The following is a 23,179-nucleotide window of genomic DNA, read 5'->3' on the forward strand; positions in this document are numbered from 1 at the left end:
TCTTCCACAGCTTCAATGACCTCTCTGCAGGTGGCTCCTGCATCTGTATCTCCAGCCCCTATGACTCCCCAGAACTCCTGATACTCACACCCAAACACCTTCTGAAATTCCTCCTCATTTAAGTTGCAATCCCCTATCCCCACCCCAACAGCCCGACCCAGGGAGCTCATGCCTCTCCTTCCACATCTTTCCACACCACCACTATTTCCTTCGTTGCTCTTTGGTTTCCCAGATCTGATACATCACAAAGCCTGATGGTTCTTTAATACCTCTCAGTACACTGTTCTGTCGATTCCCATGACCCTATACAACCCAGGCCCTCAACAACTCTGCTGGAAGTACAGCCTGACTCCTTGTCTCTGGTCTCTCTATTAAAATCTTTCTTGCTCACTCTTGCCTCACCACCTTCCTAAAGACTGGTTCACTCTCGTGCTCAAGGGTGTATAGTGGCTTACACTGGGCTATCGGGTAAGCTCAAATTTCTTCCTCTTTACTAATATTTCTTACTTTCTTTACCACAACTCTAGTATAACTCCCCCATTGTAATTAGATCTGTCTCCTTACCTGACCCTGCTCCTCTACCCCATATACACATATAATTCTTATTCCCAGTGATATGCCTAAAAACAAATATCAAACAGGGGAAGGTTCTGTTATCTCACAGAGGAGTTACCCCCACTGGTCATCACAACTCCGACCCGAGGGAGGACAGGGACTCTGAGACTCAGAATGCAACCTACCTGTGACTGCCATCTTTTCCTGATGACCAACTCATGTGTTCGTGAAATGCTTATTGAGCACCTACTGTGCTACAGGTGTAGGTGTCAGACCCCATGAAAGACATAGAAATGAGAAAGGCTAGGAACATAATGCCTAAGACAGGAGACAAGACATGAAAAAGTATTATAATATAAAAATGAAAAGGTATAAATGCTACAAGAGAAGACAGAAAGAAATCCAATGGGAAATGTGATTGCATATTAGAATGACAGGGAAATTAAAAAAAAAAAAAACAACAGTTGACACTCAGGCCCCACCCTCAGATTCCAACTCCATTGGCATGGTCTGGAACCTTGGAACTAGTGAGTGTTGAAAGCTCCCCAGATCCTGTTGATGTGTAGGCAGGACGAAGAGCCTCTGTTATCACAGGTAGGACTTGAGCCTCGAAGCAGTGGTTTTTAGCTAGGAATATAAATCGGAATGACCTGGGGAACTTTTCCAACATACATATTGAGCCCATGAACAATCCCCGAGAAAGCTGCTGGTACAGTGTGTCTGTAGGGAGACCTGGGCTATGTGGAAAGACTCCTGGTGATTCTCACGTATATTCCGTGTCAAGAAACACTGACCTAAAACATAGGTAAAATTGAAAAACTGAGGACTTAGGAGTATAGTCCACGTGAGGGGCATAAAATGAATAATCTCTTCTGCAAGGCACAGAGAAGTACTCAAAATAAAATTATCGGCAAGTAGCTAAACTTTAAGAGACTGCTGATACCACCTGTTGTGAGGATGGGAAACAGCTAGTATTCTTCATATTGCTGGTGGAAGTATAAAATGACACAACCACTCTGGAAAAGAGTCTGACATTTTCTTATAGACTTAAATACATAGTCCAGCAATCCCATGTCTGGGTGTCTACCCAAGAGAAACGGAAACAGATATCCACACAGAGTTATACATGAATGTTTCTAACAGCATTATTCACAATCACCAAAAACTGGAAACCACAAATATCCATCAATATGTGAATGGATAAACAGACTATGGTATATCCATACAAGGGAATGCTAGTCATCAATAAGAAGGGCACAAACTACTGCTAAAATGAGATGCATGAATCTCTAAAACATTACACTATGCAGAAGAAGCTAGACATGAAGGAGTACATAGTATATGATGCCATTTAAATAAAGCCCAAGAATAGACAGTGATAATTAAGGATGTTAGGATTCACCATATGGGGTAGAATTAGCTGCAAAGGTGCTCAAGGGAACTTTCTGGGTCGCGTTTGACATCTCAATTCAGGTGGTGAGTACATGGATGTATACATTTACCAAAAATCAAATGGTACACTTAAGATCTGTATGCATTTCTTTTTTTTTTTTTAATATTTTGTTTATCTATTTGAGAGAGAAAGAGAGAGAACACAAACACGAGTGGGGGTGGGGATGGTGAGTGGCAGAGGAAGAAGCAGATTCCCTGCTGAGCAGGAAGCCCAACTTAAGGACCCAGGATCGTGACCTGAGCAGAAGGTAGCAGATGCTTAACCGAATGAGCCACCCAGGTGCCCCAGATCCGCATGCATTTCAATGTATTTCAATTTTATCCCAATTCTTAAAAATAAAGTAAATGAAGAGGAACCAATTCAATACATCAGGTACAAAACCTACCACCGCAATGTGAGCTCTGTTCATGCTCTCAAGGAGCTCCTTCAGGGTCATCCCTATTTTGAAGAAATAGCAAAAAAGCCAAACATGGTCAGTCCAAACTCAAAGTGAAATAGAGACTAGAGACCAAAAAAAGGGACAAGAAAACCTGGCCCATTTCCTTCTAGCATGCAAATGCCTGAGTCACAGACACATTCACTGTCCTCAAACCTTTAGTAATGGCTGATAGTAGCCAGCATCTAAGTTAATTGTTAACTAAAGTACCACAAACCAAACGCCAAGCCAAGAAACCAACCAAATATGACAGTAAGGCAACACTCATTCAACTAGGGCATTTTATAGATCTCTGATGAATCATTCATTTACTAAACATTTACTGAGGATTTCTGTATGTCAAGCACTAAAGCCAGGTGCTGATGAGAACATGAAGCATTAAGATTAAAAATAAAGACCTTACTTGGATTTTTATTCAAATAACTCTGCCTTTTTTTTTTTTTTAAAGTAAAAGGGGGGTAGACAAAGAAGAAATAAAGAAACAAAAAAGGCTGGAAGGAAAGAGAGGGGAAGGGAGGGGATTATGAGATAATTGCAGAAATTAGAACAGTGAATATTTTATGACATTAAGGAAGTATTAATTTTTAGTGCAATAATGGTATTGTGGTTATGTTTTTGTAAAGATACCTTATATTTTAGTAATATAACTGGAATCTTAATGAAATTATCTGATGTCTGAAGTTCGCTTCAAAATAATCCAGGTTTGAGGAGAGGAGGATAAATAAAATGATACCGGCCACAAAATAATTGCCAAAGCTGCATGATGAGTACATATAGATTCGTTTTATTATAGCTTTACTTTTGCAACTGTTTGAAATTTTCCAGAAAAAAAAAGAAGTCCCTGCTCTCCAGAAGCTTATAAAGAATCACACATTCCAACAAATACACTACTGTGTAGCTTAATAAAATTTGACCAAATGCAATCAAGCTCCAAGGGCAGTGACTGCCCCCGGGATAGGCAAAAAAGTCCGAGAAGATGTTAAAGGAGCGTCCTCCCCTTGACCAGAGTCATTAAGAAAAAAAAAAAAAACAACAAAAAACTACAGTGCTCGCTTTGGCAGCACATATACTAAAATTAGAAAAAAAAACCACAGGCCAAAGGGCAAACCAGTTGTACAAAGGCAATGCAGATGGGAAGCAGCAGAGTTCACGCATACACAGTGGATGACTTGCTAGAGACCATGTTATCTAGGAGCATACTTTCTGGAGCCCAACTACCTGCACTGAAGGTCCTGCTCCTAAAGACAGAGCCGGAGACTTCAGGCGAGCTACTTGTAATGTCTCTGTGCCTCAGATTCTTTACCTATAAACAAGGATTATAACAATACATACTTCACAGGGCTATTGTCAGAAGTCAATGAGTTAATGCACATTTAAAAAAAATGAGTTAATTCACATGTAAAATGCTTAGAAGACAGTGAACAAACTATAAATTTTAGCTGCAGGATACAGAATTAATATACAGAAATCTGTTGCATTTCTATAGAATAATAATGACATATACCAGAAAGAGAAACTAGGAAAGTAATCCCATTTATAATCACATCAAAAGGAATAAAACACCGAGGAATAAATTTAACTGAGGAGGTAAAAGGCCTGTACTCTGAAAATTGTAGACATTGATGGAAGAAACTGAAGATAAATGGAATAGATGGAAAAATATGCCATGCTCATAAAGTGGAAGAATTAATATTGTTAAATTGCCCACAATACACAAAGCAATCTACAGAGTCAATGCAGTCCCTACCAAAATACCAACAGTATTTTCACATTTTTCACATTTGGCCACGTGGCCAAAACAATCTTGAAAAAGAACAAAGCTGGAAGTATCACAATCCCAGATTTCAAACAATACTACAAAGCTACAATAATCAAAACAATATGGTACATGCACAAAAACAGACACATAGCTCAATGGGATATAATGGAGAACCCAGAAATGAGCCCAAGTTTGTATGGTCAAATACATGCAAAGGAGGCAGAAGTATGCAATGGGGAAAAGACAGTCTGTCTCTTCAATATGGTTCTGGGAAACTGGACAGCTACCTGCAAAAGAATGAAACTGGACCACTTTCTTAAACCATACACAAAAAAAACCTCAAAATGGATTAAGAACCTAAATTTAAGACATGAAGCCATAAAACCCCTAAAAGAAAACATAGTAATTTGTTGCATATTAACCCTCAGCAATATTCTTCTGGATCTGTCTCCTGAGGCACGGGGAAACAAAGCAAAAATAAACTATTGGGACTACATCAAACTTTTTTTAAAAGATTTTATTTATTTATTTGACAGAGATCACAAGGAGGCAGAGAGGCAGAGAGAGAGAGAGAGGAGGAAGCAGGCTTCCCGCTAAGCAGAGAGCTGGATGTGGGGCTCGATCCCAGGACCTTGCTTTAAACCACTGAGCCATCCAGGCGCCCCTACATCAAACTTTTTGCACAGCAAAGGAAACCATAAGCAAAATGAAAAAGCAACATACTGAATGGGAGAAGATATTTGCAAATGCTATATCTGATAAGAGGGTAATATTCAAAATATAAAGAACTCATACAACTCAACACCGAAGAAAAATTAATAATAACCCAATTAAAAAACGGGCAGAGGAGGGGCACCTGGCTGGCTCAATCAGTGGAGCATGTGACTGTTGATCTCAGGGTTATGAGCTCAAGGCTATGTTGGGTATAGAGTTTACTTAATAAAAGAAAATAAAAAATAAACTTTGAAAAAAAAATGTGCAGAGGACCTGAACAGGCATTTTCCAAAGACAACATACAGATGGCCAACAGCCACAGGAAAAGATGTTCAGCATCACTAATCATCAGAAAAATGCAAATCAAAACCACAATGAGATATCACCTCATACCAGTCAGAAAGGCTAGTATCAAAATGACAAGAAATAACAAGTGGAAAGGAAGTGGGAAAAAGCAAGCCCTTGTGAGCTGTTGGTGGGAATGTAAACTGGAGCAGCCACGATGGAAAATAGTATGGAGATTGCTCAAAAAATTAAAAACAGAAATACCAGGCCGCCTGGGTAGCTCAGTCGTTAAGTGTCTGCCTTCAGTGAGATCATGATCCCAGGGTCATGATCCCAGGGTCCTGGGATCGAGTCCTGCATTGGGCTCTCTGCTCAGTGGAAGCCTGCTTCTCCCTCTCCCACTCCCCCTGCTTCTGTTCCCTCTATCGCTGTGTCTCTGTCAAATAAATTAAAAAAATCTTTAAAAAAAAAACAAAAACAAACAAAACAGAAATACCATATGGCCCAGCAATTTCACTTTCAGGTATTTACCTGAGAAAAACAAAACACTAATTCAAAAAGATACATGCATTCCTATGTTTATTTGCAGCATTATTTATAATAGACATGATATGGAAGCAATCCAAGTGTCCACTAATAACTGAATGGATAAAAAAATATGATGTAGGGGCACCTGGGTGGCTCAGTGGGTTAAATCTCTGCCTTCAGCTCAGGTCATGATCCCAGGGTCCTGGGATCGAGCCCCACATCAGGCTCTCTGCTCAGCAGGGAGCCTGCTTCCCCCTCTCTCTCTGCCTGCCTCTCTGTCTACTTGTGATCTCTGTCAAATAAATAAATAAAATTAAAAAAAATATGATGTGTATATATATATACATGTAATAGGATATTACTCAGCCATAAAGAAGAATGTAATCTTGCCAGCATAGATGGACTTAGAGGGTATTACGCTAAGTGAAATAAATCCGACAGAAAAACACAAATACGACATGATTTCATTTATATGCAGGATCTAAATAAACAAAACAAATAGATTTATAAATACAGAGGACAAACTGGTGATTGCCAGAGGAGAGCGGTGCGCAGGGGGGATGGGTGAAAAAGGCGAAAGAGATTAAGAAGTACAGACTTCCTTGGAGGCCTGGGTGGCTCAATTGGTTAAGCAGTCGACTCCTGGTTTCAGCTAAGGTTGCAATCTCTCGGTCATGATCTCCCAGTCCTGATGAGCCGGCATCAGGCTCCACACTGATCAGAAAGCCTGCTTAAGATTGTTTCTCAGGGTGCTTGGGTGGCTCAGTCGTTAAGCGTCTGCCATCAGCTCAGGTCATGATCTCAGGGTCGTGGGATGGAGCCCTGCATCAGGCTCCCTGCTCAGCGGGAAGTCTGCTTCTCCCTCTCCCATTCCCCCTGCTTGTGTTCCCTCTCTCACGGTCTCTCTCTCTCTGTCAAATAAATAAATAAATCTTAAAAAAAAAAAAAGATGCTTCTTCCTCTGCCCCTTCCCCACTCCCTCTCCCCCACCTCCCCCCATGTGCACACACTCCTTTTTTTTTTTTTAACATAACCTCAAGATTTTATTGTCTTCATAATACAACAAAATACAAAACCTAGAAATAAATCACTTGGCCCTTTTCTTCTTACCTCCTCCCAGTTAAAAACTCTTGCATCTCTTAATAGCCAGCATTCTCTTAGATTTGCAGTTGGGCTCAACGCATTCAAACCTCAGCACAATCTTCTTGGTAGTTTTAGCCTTTTTCCAAAAAAATTGGCTTAGTTTGCTCACCATAGCCACTCTGCTTCCTATCATAACGCTGCCTTCCCTGGGCATAAAGAGAATCTTTGCCTTTCTTGTACTGTGTTAGTTTATGGTGTAGGTGCTTGCCACACTTCTTGGCAGAAAGCCCACCAGATTTAGGAACATTTACCATGTTTGTGAGAGTGCTATCAGCACAGAAAGAAAGGGCATGCTCCCTCTTAAAACAAACAGACAAAAAACTAAGTATAAACTTCAAATTATAAAATAAATTAAGTCATAGGGATGAAAAACACAGCATAGGGAACACAGTCGATAACAGTGTAGTAACTTTGTATGGTGACAGATGACAACTGCTCTTACAGTGCACATTTCATAATGTATGTAATTGTCAAATCACTACGTTGTACCCTGAAACAAATATAATATTGTATGTCAATGTAAAGATTTTATCTATTTATTTGAGAGAGAGAGTGTGTGAGCGCAAGCGGAGGTTGGGGGGCGCAGAGGGAGAGAGACAAGGAGACCCTCCGCTGAGCAAGGAGCCTGGGATCAGGACCTGAGCTGAAAGCAGACGCTTAAACAACTGAGCCATCCGGGCTTCCCTCAAATCTCATAATTTGTACTTGTTACTTATCTTCTTTTTGTTAGAATATACACTTATAAAGTAGGGACTGTAACTTATTTATCTCTATATTCCCATAACTTACCCTAAGGCCATGTCCGTAGTAGCTACTAATCAAGCTACTCTTTCAGGTACTAGGGAAGGGACCACCAAAAGCCTTTAACTAGCCCCATTTATTCCCTGATGGATTATACTCTCAATTCCTGCCAGCTTGAGATTCTCTCTCTCCTTCTCCCTCTGCCCCTCCCCTTGCCCTCTCTCTCTCAAATAAATAAATAAATCTTGTTTTGTTTTGTTTTTTTAAAAAGAGCTGCTTAAGCATGGTTTGTTTAAAGGTCAAAGTCTTGTTAAGCATGCCAGTCTCCCTTCACTGCCTCTCTATGTTAATGCTTGCCCCAAATGGACCCAGAACTCCTCCTGTCTGGGGACTAGAGCTAGAAAGGTAAAGGGGAACTGGGAATAGGAAGACATAAATACAATCAAAGTGGGAGGCCCCCTACAATACTAGATGTGATTATTAAGGAAGTGAAACTCGTCTTCTTATAGGGTTCAGACTGGTTTTGAGAAAAACTACACAAAATACCAAAATGTTTTGAGTAACAATTAAACTCTTGGAATAAATATATAGCCACCCAGAAAAACTACTTTTTTTTCCTAGGACAACTACTTTTAAGGTGCCTGTATTTATTTGGATATGAAATACTTATAAAAGGAACCCTAGGGGTGCCTGGGTGGCTCAGTGGATTAAGTCTCTGCCTTCGGCTCAGGTCATGATTCCAGGGTCCTGGGATCAAGCCCCACATCGGGCTCCCTGCTCAGCGGGAAGCCTGCTTCTTCCTCTCCCTCGGCTGCTCCCCACGTTGTGCTCTCTGTCAAATAAATAAATAAAATATATTTTTTTTAAAAAAGGAATCCTAAAACTCACATTGAGTCTCATAACTTTATTGTCTTAACTTAAATAGGACCAAGGAACAATTTGTTACTACCAGGAGGCTGAGGAGAAAGGAAAGAGCAGGGAAGACAGGAGTGTATATGGCCGCAGAGATGTTGAAGAAAAAAGAAAAGACAAAGAGAGGTATAATACAAAAGGAATAATACATTCCTACTGTAATACAGAGGGAAGCAATGATTTAATTATGGCTAAAATCAGTCACTAGGCCAGCTTCCCCAGTTGACGCTTCCTGTGTAACTCCATCAGGAAGCCCTGTGTGGTCCAGGGGTACGGGGGAGTGGGAGTAGAAATGGGCAGAACCAAACATTAACTTCTTCCACTTCCACTTAAACCCAAGAAGGGCTTTATTCTCCTGCACAAAAGAGAATAGGACTTTGAACATTCATTGGTTATTTTACATTACATAGAGAAATTTAATTAATGTCAATTCTTCAGAGTCAGTTACAAAACTTGCCTGCCAGTAAATCAATAAAGAGCAAGAGTTGAGTGCTTCATGTTTTTGTGAGCTTAATCTGTAAAGCAACCTCTGTTTTTTATTTTTTATTTATTTTTTTATTTTTTAAGATTTTATTTATTTATTTGACAGAGAGATCACAAGCAGGCAGAGAGGCAGGCAGAGAGAGAGAGGAGGAAGCAGGCTCCGTGCCGAGCAGAGAGCCCGATGTGGGACTCGATCCCAGGACCCTGAGATCATGACCAGAGCCGAAGGCAGCGGCCTAACCCACTGAGCCACCCAGGCGCCCCTGTTTTTTATTTTTACTTTTTAAAAAAGATTTTATTTATTTACTTGACAGACAGAGATCACAAGTAGGCAGAGAGGCAGGCAGAGAGGGAAGAGGAAGCAGGTTACCCGCTGAGCAGAGAGCCCGATGGCTCAATCGATGGCAGGACCCTGGGATCATGACCTGAGCTGAAGGCAGAGGCTTTAACCCACTGAGCCACCCAAGCACCCCTGTTTTTTTTTTTAATTTAAAGATTTATTTATTTAAGAGAGAGGAGAGGGCATGTACGCGAGCAGCAGGGGTAGGTGGCATGGGGGTGGGAAGCGAAGGGCAGAGGGAAAGAGAATCCTCTAGGAGATTCCACTCTGAGGAAGAAGCCAATGCAGGGCTCAACCCCAGAATCCCAGGACTGCAGGACCCCAAGACCATGACCTGAGCCGAAACCAAAAGCTAGGTGCCCAACCGACTAAGCCACCCAGGCGCCACTACTACCTCTGTCCTTTAGAATCTTAAGTCCTGGCCACTTGGCAGGTCCAATCAGTAGACTGTCGGACTCTTGATCTCAGGGTCATGAATCAAAGCTCCAAAATGAGCGTGGAGCCTACTTAAAAAAAAAAAAATCTGAAGTCCTCCATATGACCTGGCAATTCCACTCCCAGATAAAACCTAAGAGAAATAAAAAACTATGTCAACACAACACAAGAGCTTGTACACAAATGTTCATAAGCAGCATTATTTGTGCTAGCCTAAAAGCACAAACAACCCAAATATCCATCAACTGATGGACGGATATACAAAATGGGGTGTGTAGTGGAATATCATTTGGCAATAAAAAGAAATAAAAATAAAATACTGATACTTGATACAACATGGATGAATCTTAAAAACATCATGCTAAATGGGTGCCTGGGTGGCTCAGTGGGTTAAAGCCTCCCTTCAGCTCAGGTCATGATCCCAGGGTCCTGCGATGGAGCCCTGCATCGGGCTCTCTGCTCGGCGGGGAGCCTGCTTCCCCTCTCTCTCTGCCTACTTGTGATCTCTATCAAATAAGTAAATAAAATCTTTTTAAAAAAATCATGCTAACCACTCTGGAAAACAACATGGAGGTTCCTCAAAATGTTGAAAATAGAACTACCCTATGACCCTGCAATTGCACTGCTGGGTATTTACCCTAAAGATACAAACGTAGTGATCCGAAGGGGCACATGCACCCGAATGTTTATAGCAGCAATGTCTACAATAGCCAAACTATGGAAAGAACCTAGATGTCCATCTACAGACGAATGGATAAAGAAGATGTGGTATATATACACAATGGAATACTATGCAGCCATCAAAAGAAATGAAATCTTGCCATTTGCGATGACGTGGATGGAACTAGAGGGTATTATGTGTAGCGAAATAAGTCAATCGGAGAAAGACAACTATCATATGATCTCCCTGATATGAGGGAGAGGAGATACAACATGGGGGGTTGAGGGGGTAGGAGAAGAGTAAATGAAACAAGATGGGATTGGGAGGGAGACAAACCATAAGTGACTCTTAATCTCACAAAACAAACTGAGGGTTGATGGGGGGAGGGGGTTGGGAGAGGGGGTGGGGTTATGGATATTGGGGAGGGTATGTGCTATGGTGAGTGTTGTGAAGTGTGTAAACCTGGCGATTCGCAGACCTGTACCCCTGGGGATAAAAATATATGTTTATAAAGCTGTAAAAAAAAAAAAAAAGAAAAAAAGAAAGGATGAATACCCAAGTTTTGTAGCAACATGGGGGTACTGGAAGAGATTATGCTGAGTGAAATAAGTCAAGCAGAGAGAGTCAATTATCATATGGTTTCACTTATTTGTGGAGCATAACAAATAGCATGGAGGACAAGGGGAGATGGAGAGGAGAAGGGAGTTGAGGGAAATTGGAAGGGGAGGTGAACCATGAGAGACTATGGACTCTGAAAAACGATCAGAGAATTTTGAAGGGTGGGGGGTGGGAGGTTGGGGGCACCAGGTGGTGGGTATTGTAGAGGGCACGGATTGCATGGAGCACTGGGTGTGGTGCAAAAATAATGAATACTGTTATGCTGAAAAAAATAAAAAATTTAAAAATAAAAAAAAAATAAAAAAAATAAAAAAAAATCATGCTAAGTGAAAGAAGCAAGTCACAAATACATTATATAATACAGTAATACATTATATAATATATAACATATTATAAATATATAATATATATTTATAATATTATATTTTATAATGTATTGTGATATATATTACATATTATATTATATAATATATATTATATATATTATAATACATTATAAAATATAATATGATTTTATTTATGTGAAATATCCTGAATAGGCAAATTCATAGAGACAAAAAGATTAGTGGCTTCCAGGGGATGGAGAGAGGAAATGGGGATGAGGAGTGACTGCTAATGGGTATGGGGTTTCTTGTTGGTGTGATGAAAATGTTCTAAAATTGCAGTGATGGTTGTTATGCCATTCTGTGAACTTGTTAAAAACCACTGAATTATACACTTTAAGTGGATGAATTGTATGGTATATGAATTCTATATCAAGCTGTTACTTAAAAAGAAGTCTACAGGTGTGGAAGAGGATGGTGTCAGCCAGCTGGAGTGTAGGGTTCAGCTGTACTATTCCCATCAGCCCATTAAGAGCCATAGCCAGCCTGTAACACTGCAAAAATATGAACTTTTGCATTTTTTAAAAGATTTTATTTGTCAGAGAGAGAGAGAGAGCAGCCAGAGGGAAAAGCAGGCTCCCCACTGAGCAGGGAGCCCCTTGTGGGACTTGATCCCAGGATCCAGGGATCATGACCCAAGTCGAAGGCAGATGCTTAACCAACTGAGCCACCCAGTCGTCCCTAAACTTTTGCTTTAATTAAAACAAAACAAAACAAAAACCAATATTGAGGCTTTGGACCTCTTTTCTGCTCTTTTCCTACCAGCAACCACTTGTTCAACTGACTTAAGAAGAAAGGTGTCCTAAGTAACTATGGAAATCATTTGTTGATACCACAAGTATTTATTGAACCTCTATTATATGAAAGGTACTTTTCTAGGCCCCAGGAATTTAATACGTTGTCCCTGCCTACAAGATACTGACAGTACATTCATCAGATGGTCTCAAGAGAGCAAAGTAAGTGCTACAAAAGGGGTAAGTGCTGGGGACTTCAGGAGCATGATCCAGGGTTGGTGTGTTAGTGTAGTAGATCACAGAAGTAAGGTACAAACCAAAGCCTGAAAGATAACTCGAACCGATAGAAAAATAAAGAGTCATAACAGGAGTGTTCTAGGTAGACAGAATAAGTACAAAGGCCCAGACTCATAGAAAGCAGGGACTATCAGGAATTAAAGAAGTTTGGTGTGGCTGAAACATAATGTGCAAGAATTGGGGTGGGGGCCAGGACTGGGACAGAGGAAGCTGAAGAAAACTGAGATCTTTTAAAATTGTAACAGGACAAAAAACTTGGAAGCCATGCTGAAAAGGTCAAAGTGCAGCCTGAGGGCAACAGAGAAGGACTGGAGGACTTTAATAACAGATAAGGATGTGATCAGACATTTTTTTTAATTTTTTTCATACTTACTTGTATTTATTTTGTATTCATTTTTGGGGGGTATATGTGGGGATACTTTTTTTTTTTACAGGAAAAGTCGTTTTTTTTTTTTTTTTAATTTTATTTTTTATAAACATATATTTTTATCCCCAGGGGTACAGGTCTGCGAATCGCCAGATTTACACACTTCACAACACTCACCATAGCACATACCCTCCCCAATATCCATAACCCCACCCCCCCTCCCCCCATCAACCCTCAGTTTGTTTTGTGAGATTAAGAGTCACTTATGGTTTGTCTCCCTCCCAATCCCATCTTGTTTCATTTACTCTTCTCCTACCCTCTTAACCCCCCATGTTGCATCTCCTCTCCCTCATATCAGGGAGATCATATGATAGTTGTCTTTCTCCGATTGACTTATTTCGCTACACATAATACCCTCTAGTTCCATCCACGTCATCGCAAATGGCAAGATTTCATTTCTTTTGATGGCTGCATAGTATTCCATTGTGTATATATACCACATCTTCTTTATCCATTCGTCTGTTGATGGACATCTAGGTTCTTTCCATAGTTTGGCTATTGTAGACATTGCTGTTATAAACATTCGGGTGCACGTGCCCCTTCGGATCACTACGTTTGTATCTTTAGGGTAAATACCCAGCAGTGCAATTGCTGGGTCATAGGGTAGTTCTATTTTCAACATTTTGAGGAACCTCCATGCTGTTTTCCAGAGTGGTTGCACCAGCTTGCATTCCCACCAACAGTGTAGGAGGGTTCCCCTTTCTCCGCATCCTCGCCAGCATCTGTCATTTCCTGACTTGTTAATTTTAGCCATTCTGACTGGTGTGAGGTGATATCTCATTGTGGTTTTGATTTGTATTTCCCTGATGCTGAGTGATATGGAGCACTTTTTCATGTGTCTGTTGGCCATCCTGATGTCTTCTTTGCAGAAATGTCTGTTCATGTCCTCTGCCCATTTCTTGAAGGATTATTTGTTCTTTGGGTGTTGAGTTTGCTAAGTTCTTTATAGATTTTGGACACTAGCCCTTTATCTGATATGTCATTTGCAAATATCTTCTCCCATTCTGTCAGTTGTCTTTTGGTTTTGTTAACTGTTTCCTTTGCTATGCAAAAGCTTTTGATCTTGATAAAATCCCAATAGTTCATGTTTGCCCTTGCTTCCCTTGCCTTTGGTGATGTTCCTAGGAAGATGTTGCTGCGGCTGAGGTCGAAGAGGTTGCTGCCTGTGTTCTCCTCAAGGATTTCGATGGATTCCTTTCTCACATTGAGATCCTTCATCCATTTTGAGTCTATTTTCGTGTGTGGTGTAAGGAAATGATCCAATTTCATTTTTCTGCATGTGGCTGTCCAATTTTCCCAACACCATTTATTGAAGAGGCTGTCTTTTTTGCATTGGACATTCTTTCCTGCTTTGTCAAAGATGAGTTGACCATAGAGTTGAGGGTCTATTTCTGGGCTCTCTATTCTGTTCCATTGATCTATGTGTCTGTTTTTGTGCCAGTACCATGCTGTCTTGATGATGACAGCTTTGTAACAGAGCTTGAAGTCCGGAATTGTGATGCCACCAACTTTGGCTTTCTTTTTCAATATTCCTTCGGCTATTCGAGGTCTTTTCTGATTCCATATAAATTTTAGGATTATTTGTTCAATTTCTTTGAAAAAAATGGATGGTACTTTGATAGGAATTGCATTAAATGTGTAGATTGCTTTAGGTAGCATAGACATTTTCACAATATTTATTCTTCCAATCCAGGAGCATGGAACATTTTTCCATTTCTTTGTGTCTTCCTCAATTTCTTTCATGAGTACTTTATAGTTTTCTGTGTATAGATTCTTAGTCTCTTTGGTTAGGTTTATTCCTAGGTATCTTATAGTTTTGGGTGCAATTGTAAATGGGATGGACTGCTTAATTTCTCTTTCTTCTGTCTTGTTGTTGGTGTAGAGAAATGCAACTGATTTCTGTGCATTGATTTTATATCCTGACACTTTACTGAATTCCTGTACAAGTTCTAGCAGTTTTGGAGTGGAGTCTTTTGGGTTTTCCACATATAGTATCATATCATCTGCAAAGAGTGATAGTTTGACTTCTTCTTTGCCGATTTGGATGCCTTTAATTTCCTTTTGTTGTCTGATTGCTGAGGCTAGGACTTCTAGTACTATGTTGAATAGCAGTGGTGATAACGGACATCCCTGCCGTGTTCCTGACCTTAGCAGAAAAGCTTTCAGTTTTTCTCCATTGAGAATGATATTTGCGGTGGGTTTTTCATAGATGGCTTTGATAATATTGAGGTATGTGCCGTCTATCCCTACACTTTGAAGAGTTTTGATCAGGAAGGGATGCTGTACTTTGTCAAATGCTTTTTCAGCATCTATGGAGAGTATCAGATGGTTCTTGTTCTTTCTTTTATTAATGTGTTGTATCACATTGATTGATTTGCGGATGTTGAACCAACCTTGCAGCCCTGGAATAAATCCCACTTGGTCGTGGTGAATAATCCTTTTAATGTACTGTTGAATCCTATTGGCTAGTATTTTGGCGAGAATTTTTGCATCTGTGTTCATCAAAGATATTGGTCTGTAGTTCTCTTTTTTGATGGGATCCTTGTCTGGTTTTGGGATCAAGGTGATGCTGGCCTCATAAAATGAGTTTGGAAGTTTTCCTTCTATTTCTATTTTTTGGAACAGTTTCAGGAGAATAGGAGTTAGTTCTTCTTTAAATGTTTGGTAGAATTCCCCCGGGAAGCCATCTGGCCCTGGGCTTTTGTTTGTTTGGAGATTTTTGATGACTGTTTCAATCTCCTTACTGGTTATGGGTCTGTTCAGGCTTTCTATTTCTTCCTGGTTCAGTTGTGGTAGTTTATATGTCTCTAGGAATGCATCCATTTCTTCCAGATTGTCAAATTTGTTGGCGTAGAGTTGCTCATAGTATGTTCTTATAATTGTCTGTATTTCTTTGGTGTTCGTTGTGATCTCTCCTCTTTCATTCATGATTTTATTGATTTGGGTCCTTTCTCTTTTCTTTTTGATAAGTCTGGGCAGGGGTTTATCAATCTTATTAATTCTTTCAAAGAACCACCTCCTAGTTTCGTTGATTTGTTCTATTGTTTTTTTGGTTTCTATTTCATTGATTTCTGCTCTGATCTTTATGATTTCTCTTCTCCTGCTGGTTTTAGGGTTTCTTTCTTGTTCTTTCTCCAGCTCCTTTAGGTGTAGGGTTAGGTTGTATACCTGAGACCTTTCTTGTTTCTTGAGAAAGGCTTGTACCGCTATATATTTTCCTCTCAGGACTGCCTTTGTTGTGTCCCACAGATTCTGAACCGTTGTGTTTTCATTATCATTTGTTTGCATAAATTTTTTCAATTCTTCTTTAATTTCCTGGTTGACCCATTCATTCTTTAGAAGGATGCTGTTTAGTCTCCATGTATTTGGGTTCTTTCCAAATTTCCTCTTGTGATTGAGTTCTAGCTTCAGAGTATTGTGGTCTGAAAATATGCAGGGAATGATCCCAATCTTTTGATACCGGTTGAGACCTGATTTAGGACCAAGAATGTGATCTATTCTGGAGAATGTTCCATGTGCCCTAGAGAAGAATGTGTATTCTGTTGCTTTGGGATGAAATGTTCTGAATATATCTGTGATGTCCATCTGGTCCAGTGTGTCATTTAAGGCCTTTATTTCCTTTTTGATCTTTTGCTTGGATGATCTGTCGATTTCAGTGAGGGGAGTGTTAAAATCCCCTACTATTATTGTATTCTTGTCGATATGTTTCTTTGATTTTGTTATTAATTGGTTTATATAGTTGGCTGCTCCCACGTTAGGGGCATAGATATTTAAAATTGTTAGATCTTCTTGTTGGACAGTTCCTTTGAGTATGATATAGTGTCCTTCCTCATCTCTTATTATAGTCTTTGGCTTAAAATCTAATTGATCTGATATAAGGATTGCCACTCCTGCTTTCTTCTGATGTCCATTAGCATGGTAAATTCTTTTCCACCCCCTCACTTTAAACCTGGAGGTGTCTTCGGGTTTAAGATGAGTTTCTTGTAGGCAACATATAGATGGGTTTTGTTTTTTTATCCATTCTGATACCCTGTGTCTTTTGATTGGGGGATTTAGCCCATTAACATTCAGGGTAAGTATTGAGAGATATGAATTTAGTGCCATTGTATTGCCTGTAAGGTGACTGTTATTGTATATTGTCTCTGTTTCTTTCTGATCTACTACTTTTAGGGTCTCTCTTTGCTTAGAGGACCCCTTTCAATATTTCCTGTAGAGCTGGTTTGGTATTTGCAAATTCTTTCAGTTTTTGTTTGTCCTGGAAGCTTTTAATCTCTCCTCCTATTTTCAATGATAGCCTAGCTGGATATAGTATTCTTGGCTGCATGTTTTTCTCATTTAGTACTCTGAATATATCATGCCAGCTCTTTCTGGCCTGCCAGGTCTCTGTGGATAAGTCTGCTGCCAATCTAATATTTTTACCATTGTACGTTACAGACTTCTTTTCCTGGGCTGCTTTCAGGATCTTTTCTTTGTCACTAAGACTTGTCAATTTTACTATTAGGTGACGGGGTGTGGACCTATTCTTATTGATTTTGAGGGGGGTTCTCTGAACCTCCTGGATTTTGATGCTTGTTCCCTTTGCCATATTGGGGAAATTCTCTTCAATAATTCTCTCCAACATACCTTCTGCTCCCCTGTTTCCTCTTCTTCTGGAATCCCAATTATTCTAATGTTGTTTCGTCTTATGGTGTCACTTATCTCTCGAATTCTCCCCTCGCGGTCCAGTAGCTGTTTGTCCCTCTTTTGCTCAGCTTCTTTATTCTCTGTCATTTGGTCTTCTATATCGCTAATTCTTTCTTCTGCCTCATTTATCCTAGCAGTGAGAGCCTCAATTTTTTATTGCACCTCATTAATAGCTTTTTTGATTTCAACTTGGTTAGATTTTAGTTCTTTTATTTCTCCAGAAAGGGCTTTTATATCTCCCGAGAGGGTTGCTTTAATATCTTCCATGCCTTTTTCAAGCCCGGCTAGAACCTTGAGAATCGTCATTCTGAACTCTATATCTGACATATTACCAATGTCTGTATTGATTAGGTCCCTAGCTTTTGGTACTGCTTTTTTGTGGTGAATTTTTCCGCCTTGTCATTTTGTCCAGATAAGAGTATATGAAGGAGCAAGTAAAATACTAAAAGGGTGGCAACAAACCCAGGAAAATATGCTTTAGCCAAATCAGAAGAGATCCCAAATCGTGAGGGGGGAGAAAAGGGATAAAAAGGGGTTCAGAAAGAAAAAAAAAAAAGAAACAATTAAAAAAAGAAAGCTGATAAAGAAAAAATATAAAAAGGAAAAAAATATATATATATTAGATGAACTATTTAAAAAACGTTAAAAAAGAAAACAGTAAAAGTTAAAAAAATTTAGCAGAAGAAGAGAAAAAAAATTGAAAAAGAAAAAAAAATTAAATTAACTGCAAGGCTAAAGAATCATGGGGAGAAAGCCATGAGTTCCGTGCTTTGCTTTCTCCTCCTCTGGAATTCTGCTGCTCTCCTTGGTATTGAAACTGCACTCCTTGGTAGGTGAACTTGGTCCTGGCTGGGTTTCTTGTTGATCTTCTGGGGGAGGGGCCTGTTGTAGTGATTCTCAAGTGTCTTTGCCCCAGGGGGAGTTGCACCGCCCTTACTCGGGGGCCGGGCTGAGTAATCCGCTCGGGTTTGCTGGGTTTGCTTTCGGGAGCTTTTGTTCCCTGAGCGCTTTCCGTAGAGTTCTGGAAGACGGGAATGAAGATGACGGCCTCCTGGTCTCCGGCCTGGAGGAGCCGAGAGCCCGGGGCCCCACTCCTCAGTGCGCCCTCAGAGAACAGTGCCCAATTACTCCTGTCACCGTGGCCTCTGGCCGCGCTCCGAGCTGACCGAGCCTGCAACCGGTTCAAGGTAACCCCGAGCTTAGAGCTCACTCCTCGGCTACAGAGGGCTCTGTCTCTGTAGCCGGCTTCCCCGTTCTAATACCGGTAAGCTCTGCGACACTGGACACCCCCGATCCTTCTGTGACCCTGTGGGACCTGAGGCCGCGCTGACCCCGCCTGGGCTTCACCCCGGTTAAGCCTCTGGAGCGATGTCCCTCAGCAGAACAGACTTTTAAGATTTTTTTTTTTTTTAAATTTGACAGAGAGATCACAAGCAGGCAGAGAGGCAGGCAGAGAGAGAGAGGAGGAAGCAGGCTCCATGCTAAGCAGAGAGCCTGATGCGGGACTCGATCCCAGGACCCTGAGATCATGACCTGAGCCAAAGGCAGTGGCTTAATCCACTGAGCCACCTGGGCGCCCCCGGAACAGACTTTTAAAAGTCCTGATTTTGTGCTCCGTTGCTCCGCCGCTTGCCGGGAGCCGGCCCCTCCCCCCGCGGTCTATCTTCCTACCTTTCAGATAGTGGTTGATTTTCTGTTTCTAGAATTGCTGTTCTTCTTCTCTTCAATCTCCCATTGGATTTGTAGGTGTTTGCAATCTTTAGATAAGCTATTTAGCTGATCTCCCGCTGCCTGAAGTCGTCTCAGCCTGCTACTTCTCCGCCATCTTGACTCCTCCCTCCCAGACATTTGTTTGATAGGGCCACTCCAGCTGCACTGTGGACAGGGGGCTGGGAGGGCGCCCAGAATTAATTACACGGAGGCAAGGAAGGGAGTCAGAGAGAAGATGTTGCAGGGATCCAGAGGAGATGATGGGGGCCTGAGTTAGTAGTGTGAGTTAGGTTGGAAATGAGGGGACAGGTTAGAGATATGTAGGAGATGGCACTGCCAAAACTGATGACTGAGCAGATGGGGGAATGACAAAGAGAAGAGGCAGGGTGGTGGTGGTTTTCTGGCATAGATCACTGTGGGTTAGGGTATATATTATTATGTAATGTAATGTTATATTATATTATATATTATGTATTATATCATTATTATTATAATGATGTATATTATTATAATGATAACTGTTATTATTTTTTAAAGAACCAGGTTTTGAGGTAAGACAGTTTGGGACATGCTGCATATTCAAAAGCAGATTCCCAACAGAGAGTAGAGATACATGCCTCAAGAGAAATGGATTATGGCTGAAGTCACAGAGGGTCTGGTGAGTACATAGAGGAAGAGAGGAGGGCACAGGACAAGACAGACTCTAGAGACCAATGGCATTTAGGGGATGGACAGATCAGAGAAGGCAGCAATGGCCAGATATATGGGGAGCCACCAGAGTGGGGGCCATGGCAGCAATCTTGAGTGAAGCAGTGGCCAATAGGGGCAAGGGCCCTGTGACATCACGTAAAACAAAGGTGAGAAGGGTTTATGCTATTTGGGGATAACTTCACCATTGGAGACCTTGGTTAGAGCAGTTTTTGTTGCACAATGTGGGAAGAAAATCAACTCTATGATGCTGAGAGAGGATGGGAGATAAGCAAATGGAGATATTGGTTTTAAAAAAACACTTTTAAGAAGTTTGTCTAGGGGGGCACCTGGGCAGCTGAGTGGGTTAAAGCCTCTGCAGTTGGCTCAGGTCATGGTCTCAGGGTCCTGGGATCAAGCCCCGCATGGGGCTCTCTGCTCAGCAGGGAGCCTACTTCTTCCTCTCTCCCTGCCTGCCTCTCTGACTACTTGTAATATCTGTCTGTCAAATAAATAAATAAAATCTTAAAAAAAAATCTTATTTAAAAAAAAAAAGAAGTTCATCTAGGGGCGCCTAGGTGGCTCAGTGCGTTAAGCATCTTCCTTCGGCTCAGGTCATGATCCCAGAGTCCTGGGATTGAGCCCCGCATCAGGCTCTCTGCTTGACACGGAGCCTGGTTCCTCCTCTCTCTCTCTGCCTGCCTCTCTGCCTACTTGTGATCTCTCCCTCTCTCTCTGTCAAATAAATAAATAAAATCTTTAAAAAAAAAAGAAGTTCATCTATACAAAGGAAGATAGTACTAGAGCAGACGTCAGCAAGAGGAATAGGGTTCAAAAGAGAGTTTTTTTTTTTTTAAGATTTATTTGAGAGAGAGTGACAGGGAGGGACAGAGAGAGAGGGAGAGAGAATCTCAAGTAAACTCCATGCTGAGCGTGGAGGCTGATGCAGAGTTCAATCCCATGACCCCGAGATCATGACCTGAGCCGAAACCAAGAGTCAAATGCCCAACTGACTATTCCACCCAGGCGCCCCAAGAGATTTTTTTTAATATGAGGAAGACATAAATATATTTAAATATGGAAATAGATGCAAGGAGTTTGTAGTTTTATATTATGATCATGATCTTTCCCCTAAATTCCCCTCTTCCTTCTTACAGGAAACCTGGAGAGAAGATCTGTCTTATAATAGGTGAGGTGCTAAGTATTTTAAGTATTTTTTTTTTAGGATTTTATTTATTTATTTGACAGAGAGATCACAAGCAGGCAGAGAGGCAGGCAGAGAGAGAGGAGGGAGCAGGCTCCCTGCTGAGCAGAGAGCCCGATGCGGGGCTCGATCCCAGGACTCTGAGATCATGACCTGAGCCGAAGGCAGCGGCTTAACCCACTGAGCCACCCAGGCACCCCTATTTTAAGTATTTTATTTAAGTATTTTAAGTATAGTATTTTTAAGTATATATATATATGTGCATATATATATATATATATACTTATATAAGTATACTTATATAAGTATATGTAAGTATTTTAAGTATATTTAAGCATTTTAAGCAGCTTCAATGCTGATGTGACTAACCAACATGTTTGCCAATACAGTGCCTCTCATGCCTCCACTGACATCTCCTCTCCTGCCTGGTCTTTATTTATGGCCTCATGTAATATAAAACTACTGATTTTCTCATCATTTTTAAAGTAGTCTATATTCTGGGGTGCCAGGGTGGGTCAGTGGTTAAGCTTCTGCCTTTGGCTCAGGTCATGATCTCAGGGCCCCGCATCAGGCTCTCAGCTCAGCAGAGAGACTGCTTCCCTGCCCCTGCCTTCTGTTCTGCCTACTTGTGATCTCTCTCTGTTTTAAGTAAATAAATAAAATATTTTAAAATAAATAAATAAATAAATAGTCTATATTTTTCTAAAATGAGCATTTCAAAACACCAAGTTTTTGCTAACTTATAAAGATCTAGTGGAGACATGCAAATTGTTTCCCTTTCCTCTCCCTCCCTCCTTGTGCGGGCAGCAGAGTCTCCACCCGTTTCTGTGGGAGTGCTTACTTGCTATTGTTCTTAGAGAAGCTGTGGTTTCAGAAATGGAAAAGGGAAGAATCTGCCAAAGCAGCAAGTGCATAGGAGGTCCTCACCCTAGGGCTGACCTTCAGAAGGCTGTCCTGCCTGCCCAGTGGGAAGTTACTCAAAGATATCATTTCTACCCTGCCTAAAAAATTTCACTTTATTAAATTTACATAAATTTAATAAATTTATATAAAATTATATAAATTATATATTTATAATTTATAAGATAAATTATATAATTTAATAAAATTTATTAAATTCTGCTTTATTAAATTATTTGATATTTCACCCAATTCATTTAGGAAATGATTCTAAGAAGGTTAGAGAGCTCTCAGCTAAACATGAATCACTTGAATGGTCAGGCTGCTTTCCCCCACCACGTTCCTTGGACCTACTATATTGAGTTGGGGCTCTGATGGGGTGCGGTTAGGAAGAGGACTCAAAAGGTAGGAAAATTTGGGCCTTACATGAGAAGCAGGGTGGGCCTCCGTCAGCACTATAATGGAGTGCTAATGGAAGTGTACAAATCTCATGTGGCTGAAATCTTGGAAAAGGAGAAGAGTTCATATAAGAAGTGCTTGGGAAATGAAAAGATACTAAAGGTAAGTATCATTTAAAAAGTGGCCTCATGGGGTGCCTGGGTGGCTCAGTGGGTTAAAGCCTCTGCCTTCAGCTCAGGTCATGATCCCAGGGTCCTGGGATCGAGCCCCACATCAGGCTTTCCCCATATCAGGCTCTCTGCTCAGTGGGAAGCCTGCTTCCCTTCCTCTCTCTGCCTGCCTCTCTGCCTAATTGTGATCTCTGTCAAATAAATAAATAAAATCTTTAAAAAAATAAGTGGTCTCACATACCTCAATATTATCAAAGCCATCTATGAAAAACCCACCGCAAATATTATTCTCAATGGAGAAAAACTGAGCTTTTCCACTAAGGTCAGGAACACGGCAGGGATATCCATTATAACCACTGCTATTCAACATAGTACTAGAAGTCCTAGCCTCAGCCAGCAATCAGACAACAAAAAGAACTTAAAGACATCCAAATCAGCAAAGAAGAAGTCAAACTATCACTCTTTGCAAATGATACGATACTATATGTGGAAAACCCAAAAGACTCCACTCCAAATCTGCTA

General features: G+C 40.8%; 1 long non-coding RNA gene and 1 pseudogene across 3 annotated transcripts in view; both read right to left on the reverse strand.

Annotated features, from left to right (window-relative positions):
- Window positions 1-23,179, reverse strand: part of LOC125088640 (uncharacterized) — a 103,411-nt gene that overhangs the window by 35,683 nt on the left and 44,549 nt on the right. Inside the window, exon 3 of one of the 3 annotated variants that reach the window (XR_007123747.1) lies at window positions 741-873. The exons of the other annotated variants lie outside the window; for them this stretch is intronic. This is a non-coding gene — a long non-coding RNA (uncharacterized LOC125088640). The remainder of the gene's footprint in view (window positions 1-740; window positions 874-23,179) is intronic. 3 annotated transcript variants of the gene reach the window in all.
- LOC125088638 (60S ribosomal protein L36a-like) lies at window positions 6,807-7,414 on the reverse strand (annotated as a pseudogene).

Source organism: Lutra lutra, chromosome 17 (genome assembly GCF_902655055.1).
Source record: "Lutra lutra chromosome 17, mLutLut1.2, whole genome shotgun sequence".
NCBI classification, from domain to species: domain Eukaryota; kingdom Metazoa; phylum Chordata; class Mammalia; order Carnivora; family Mustelidae; genus Lutra; species Lutra lutra.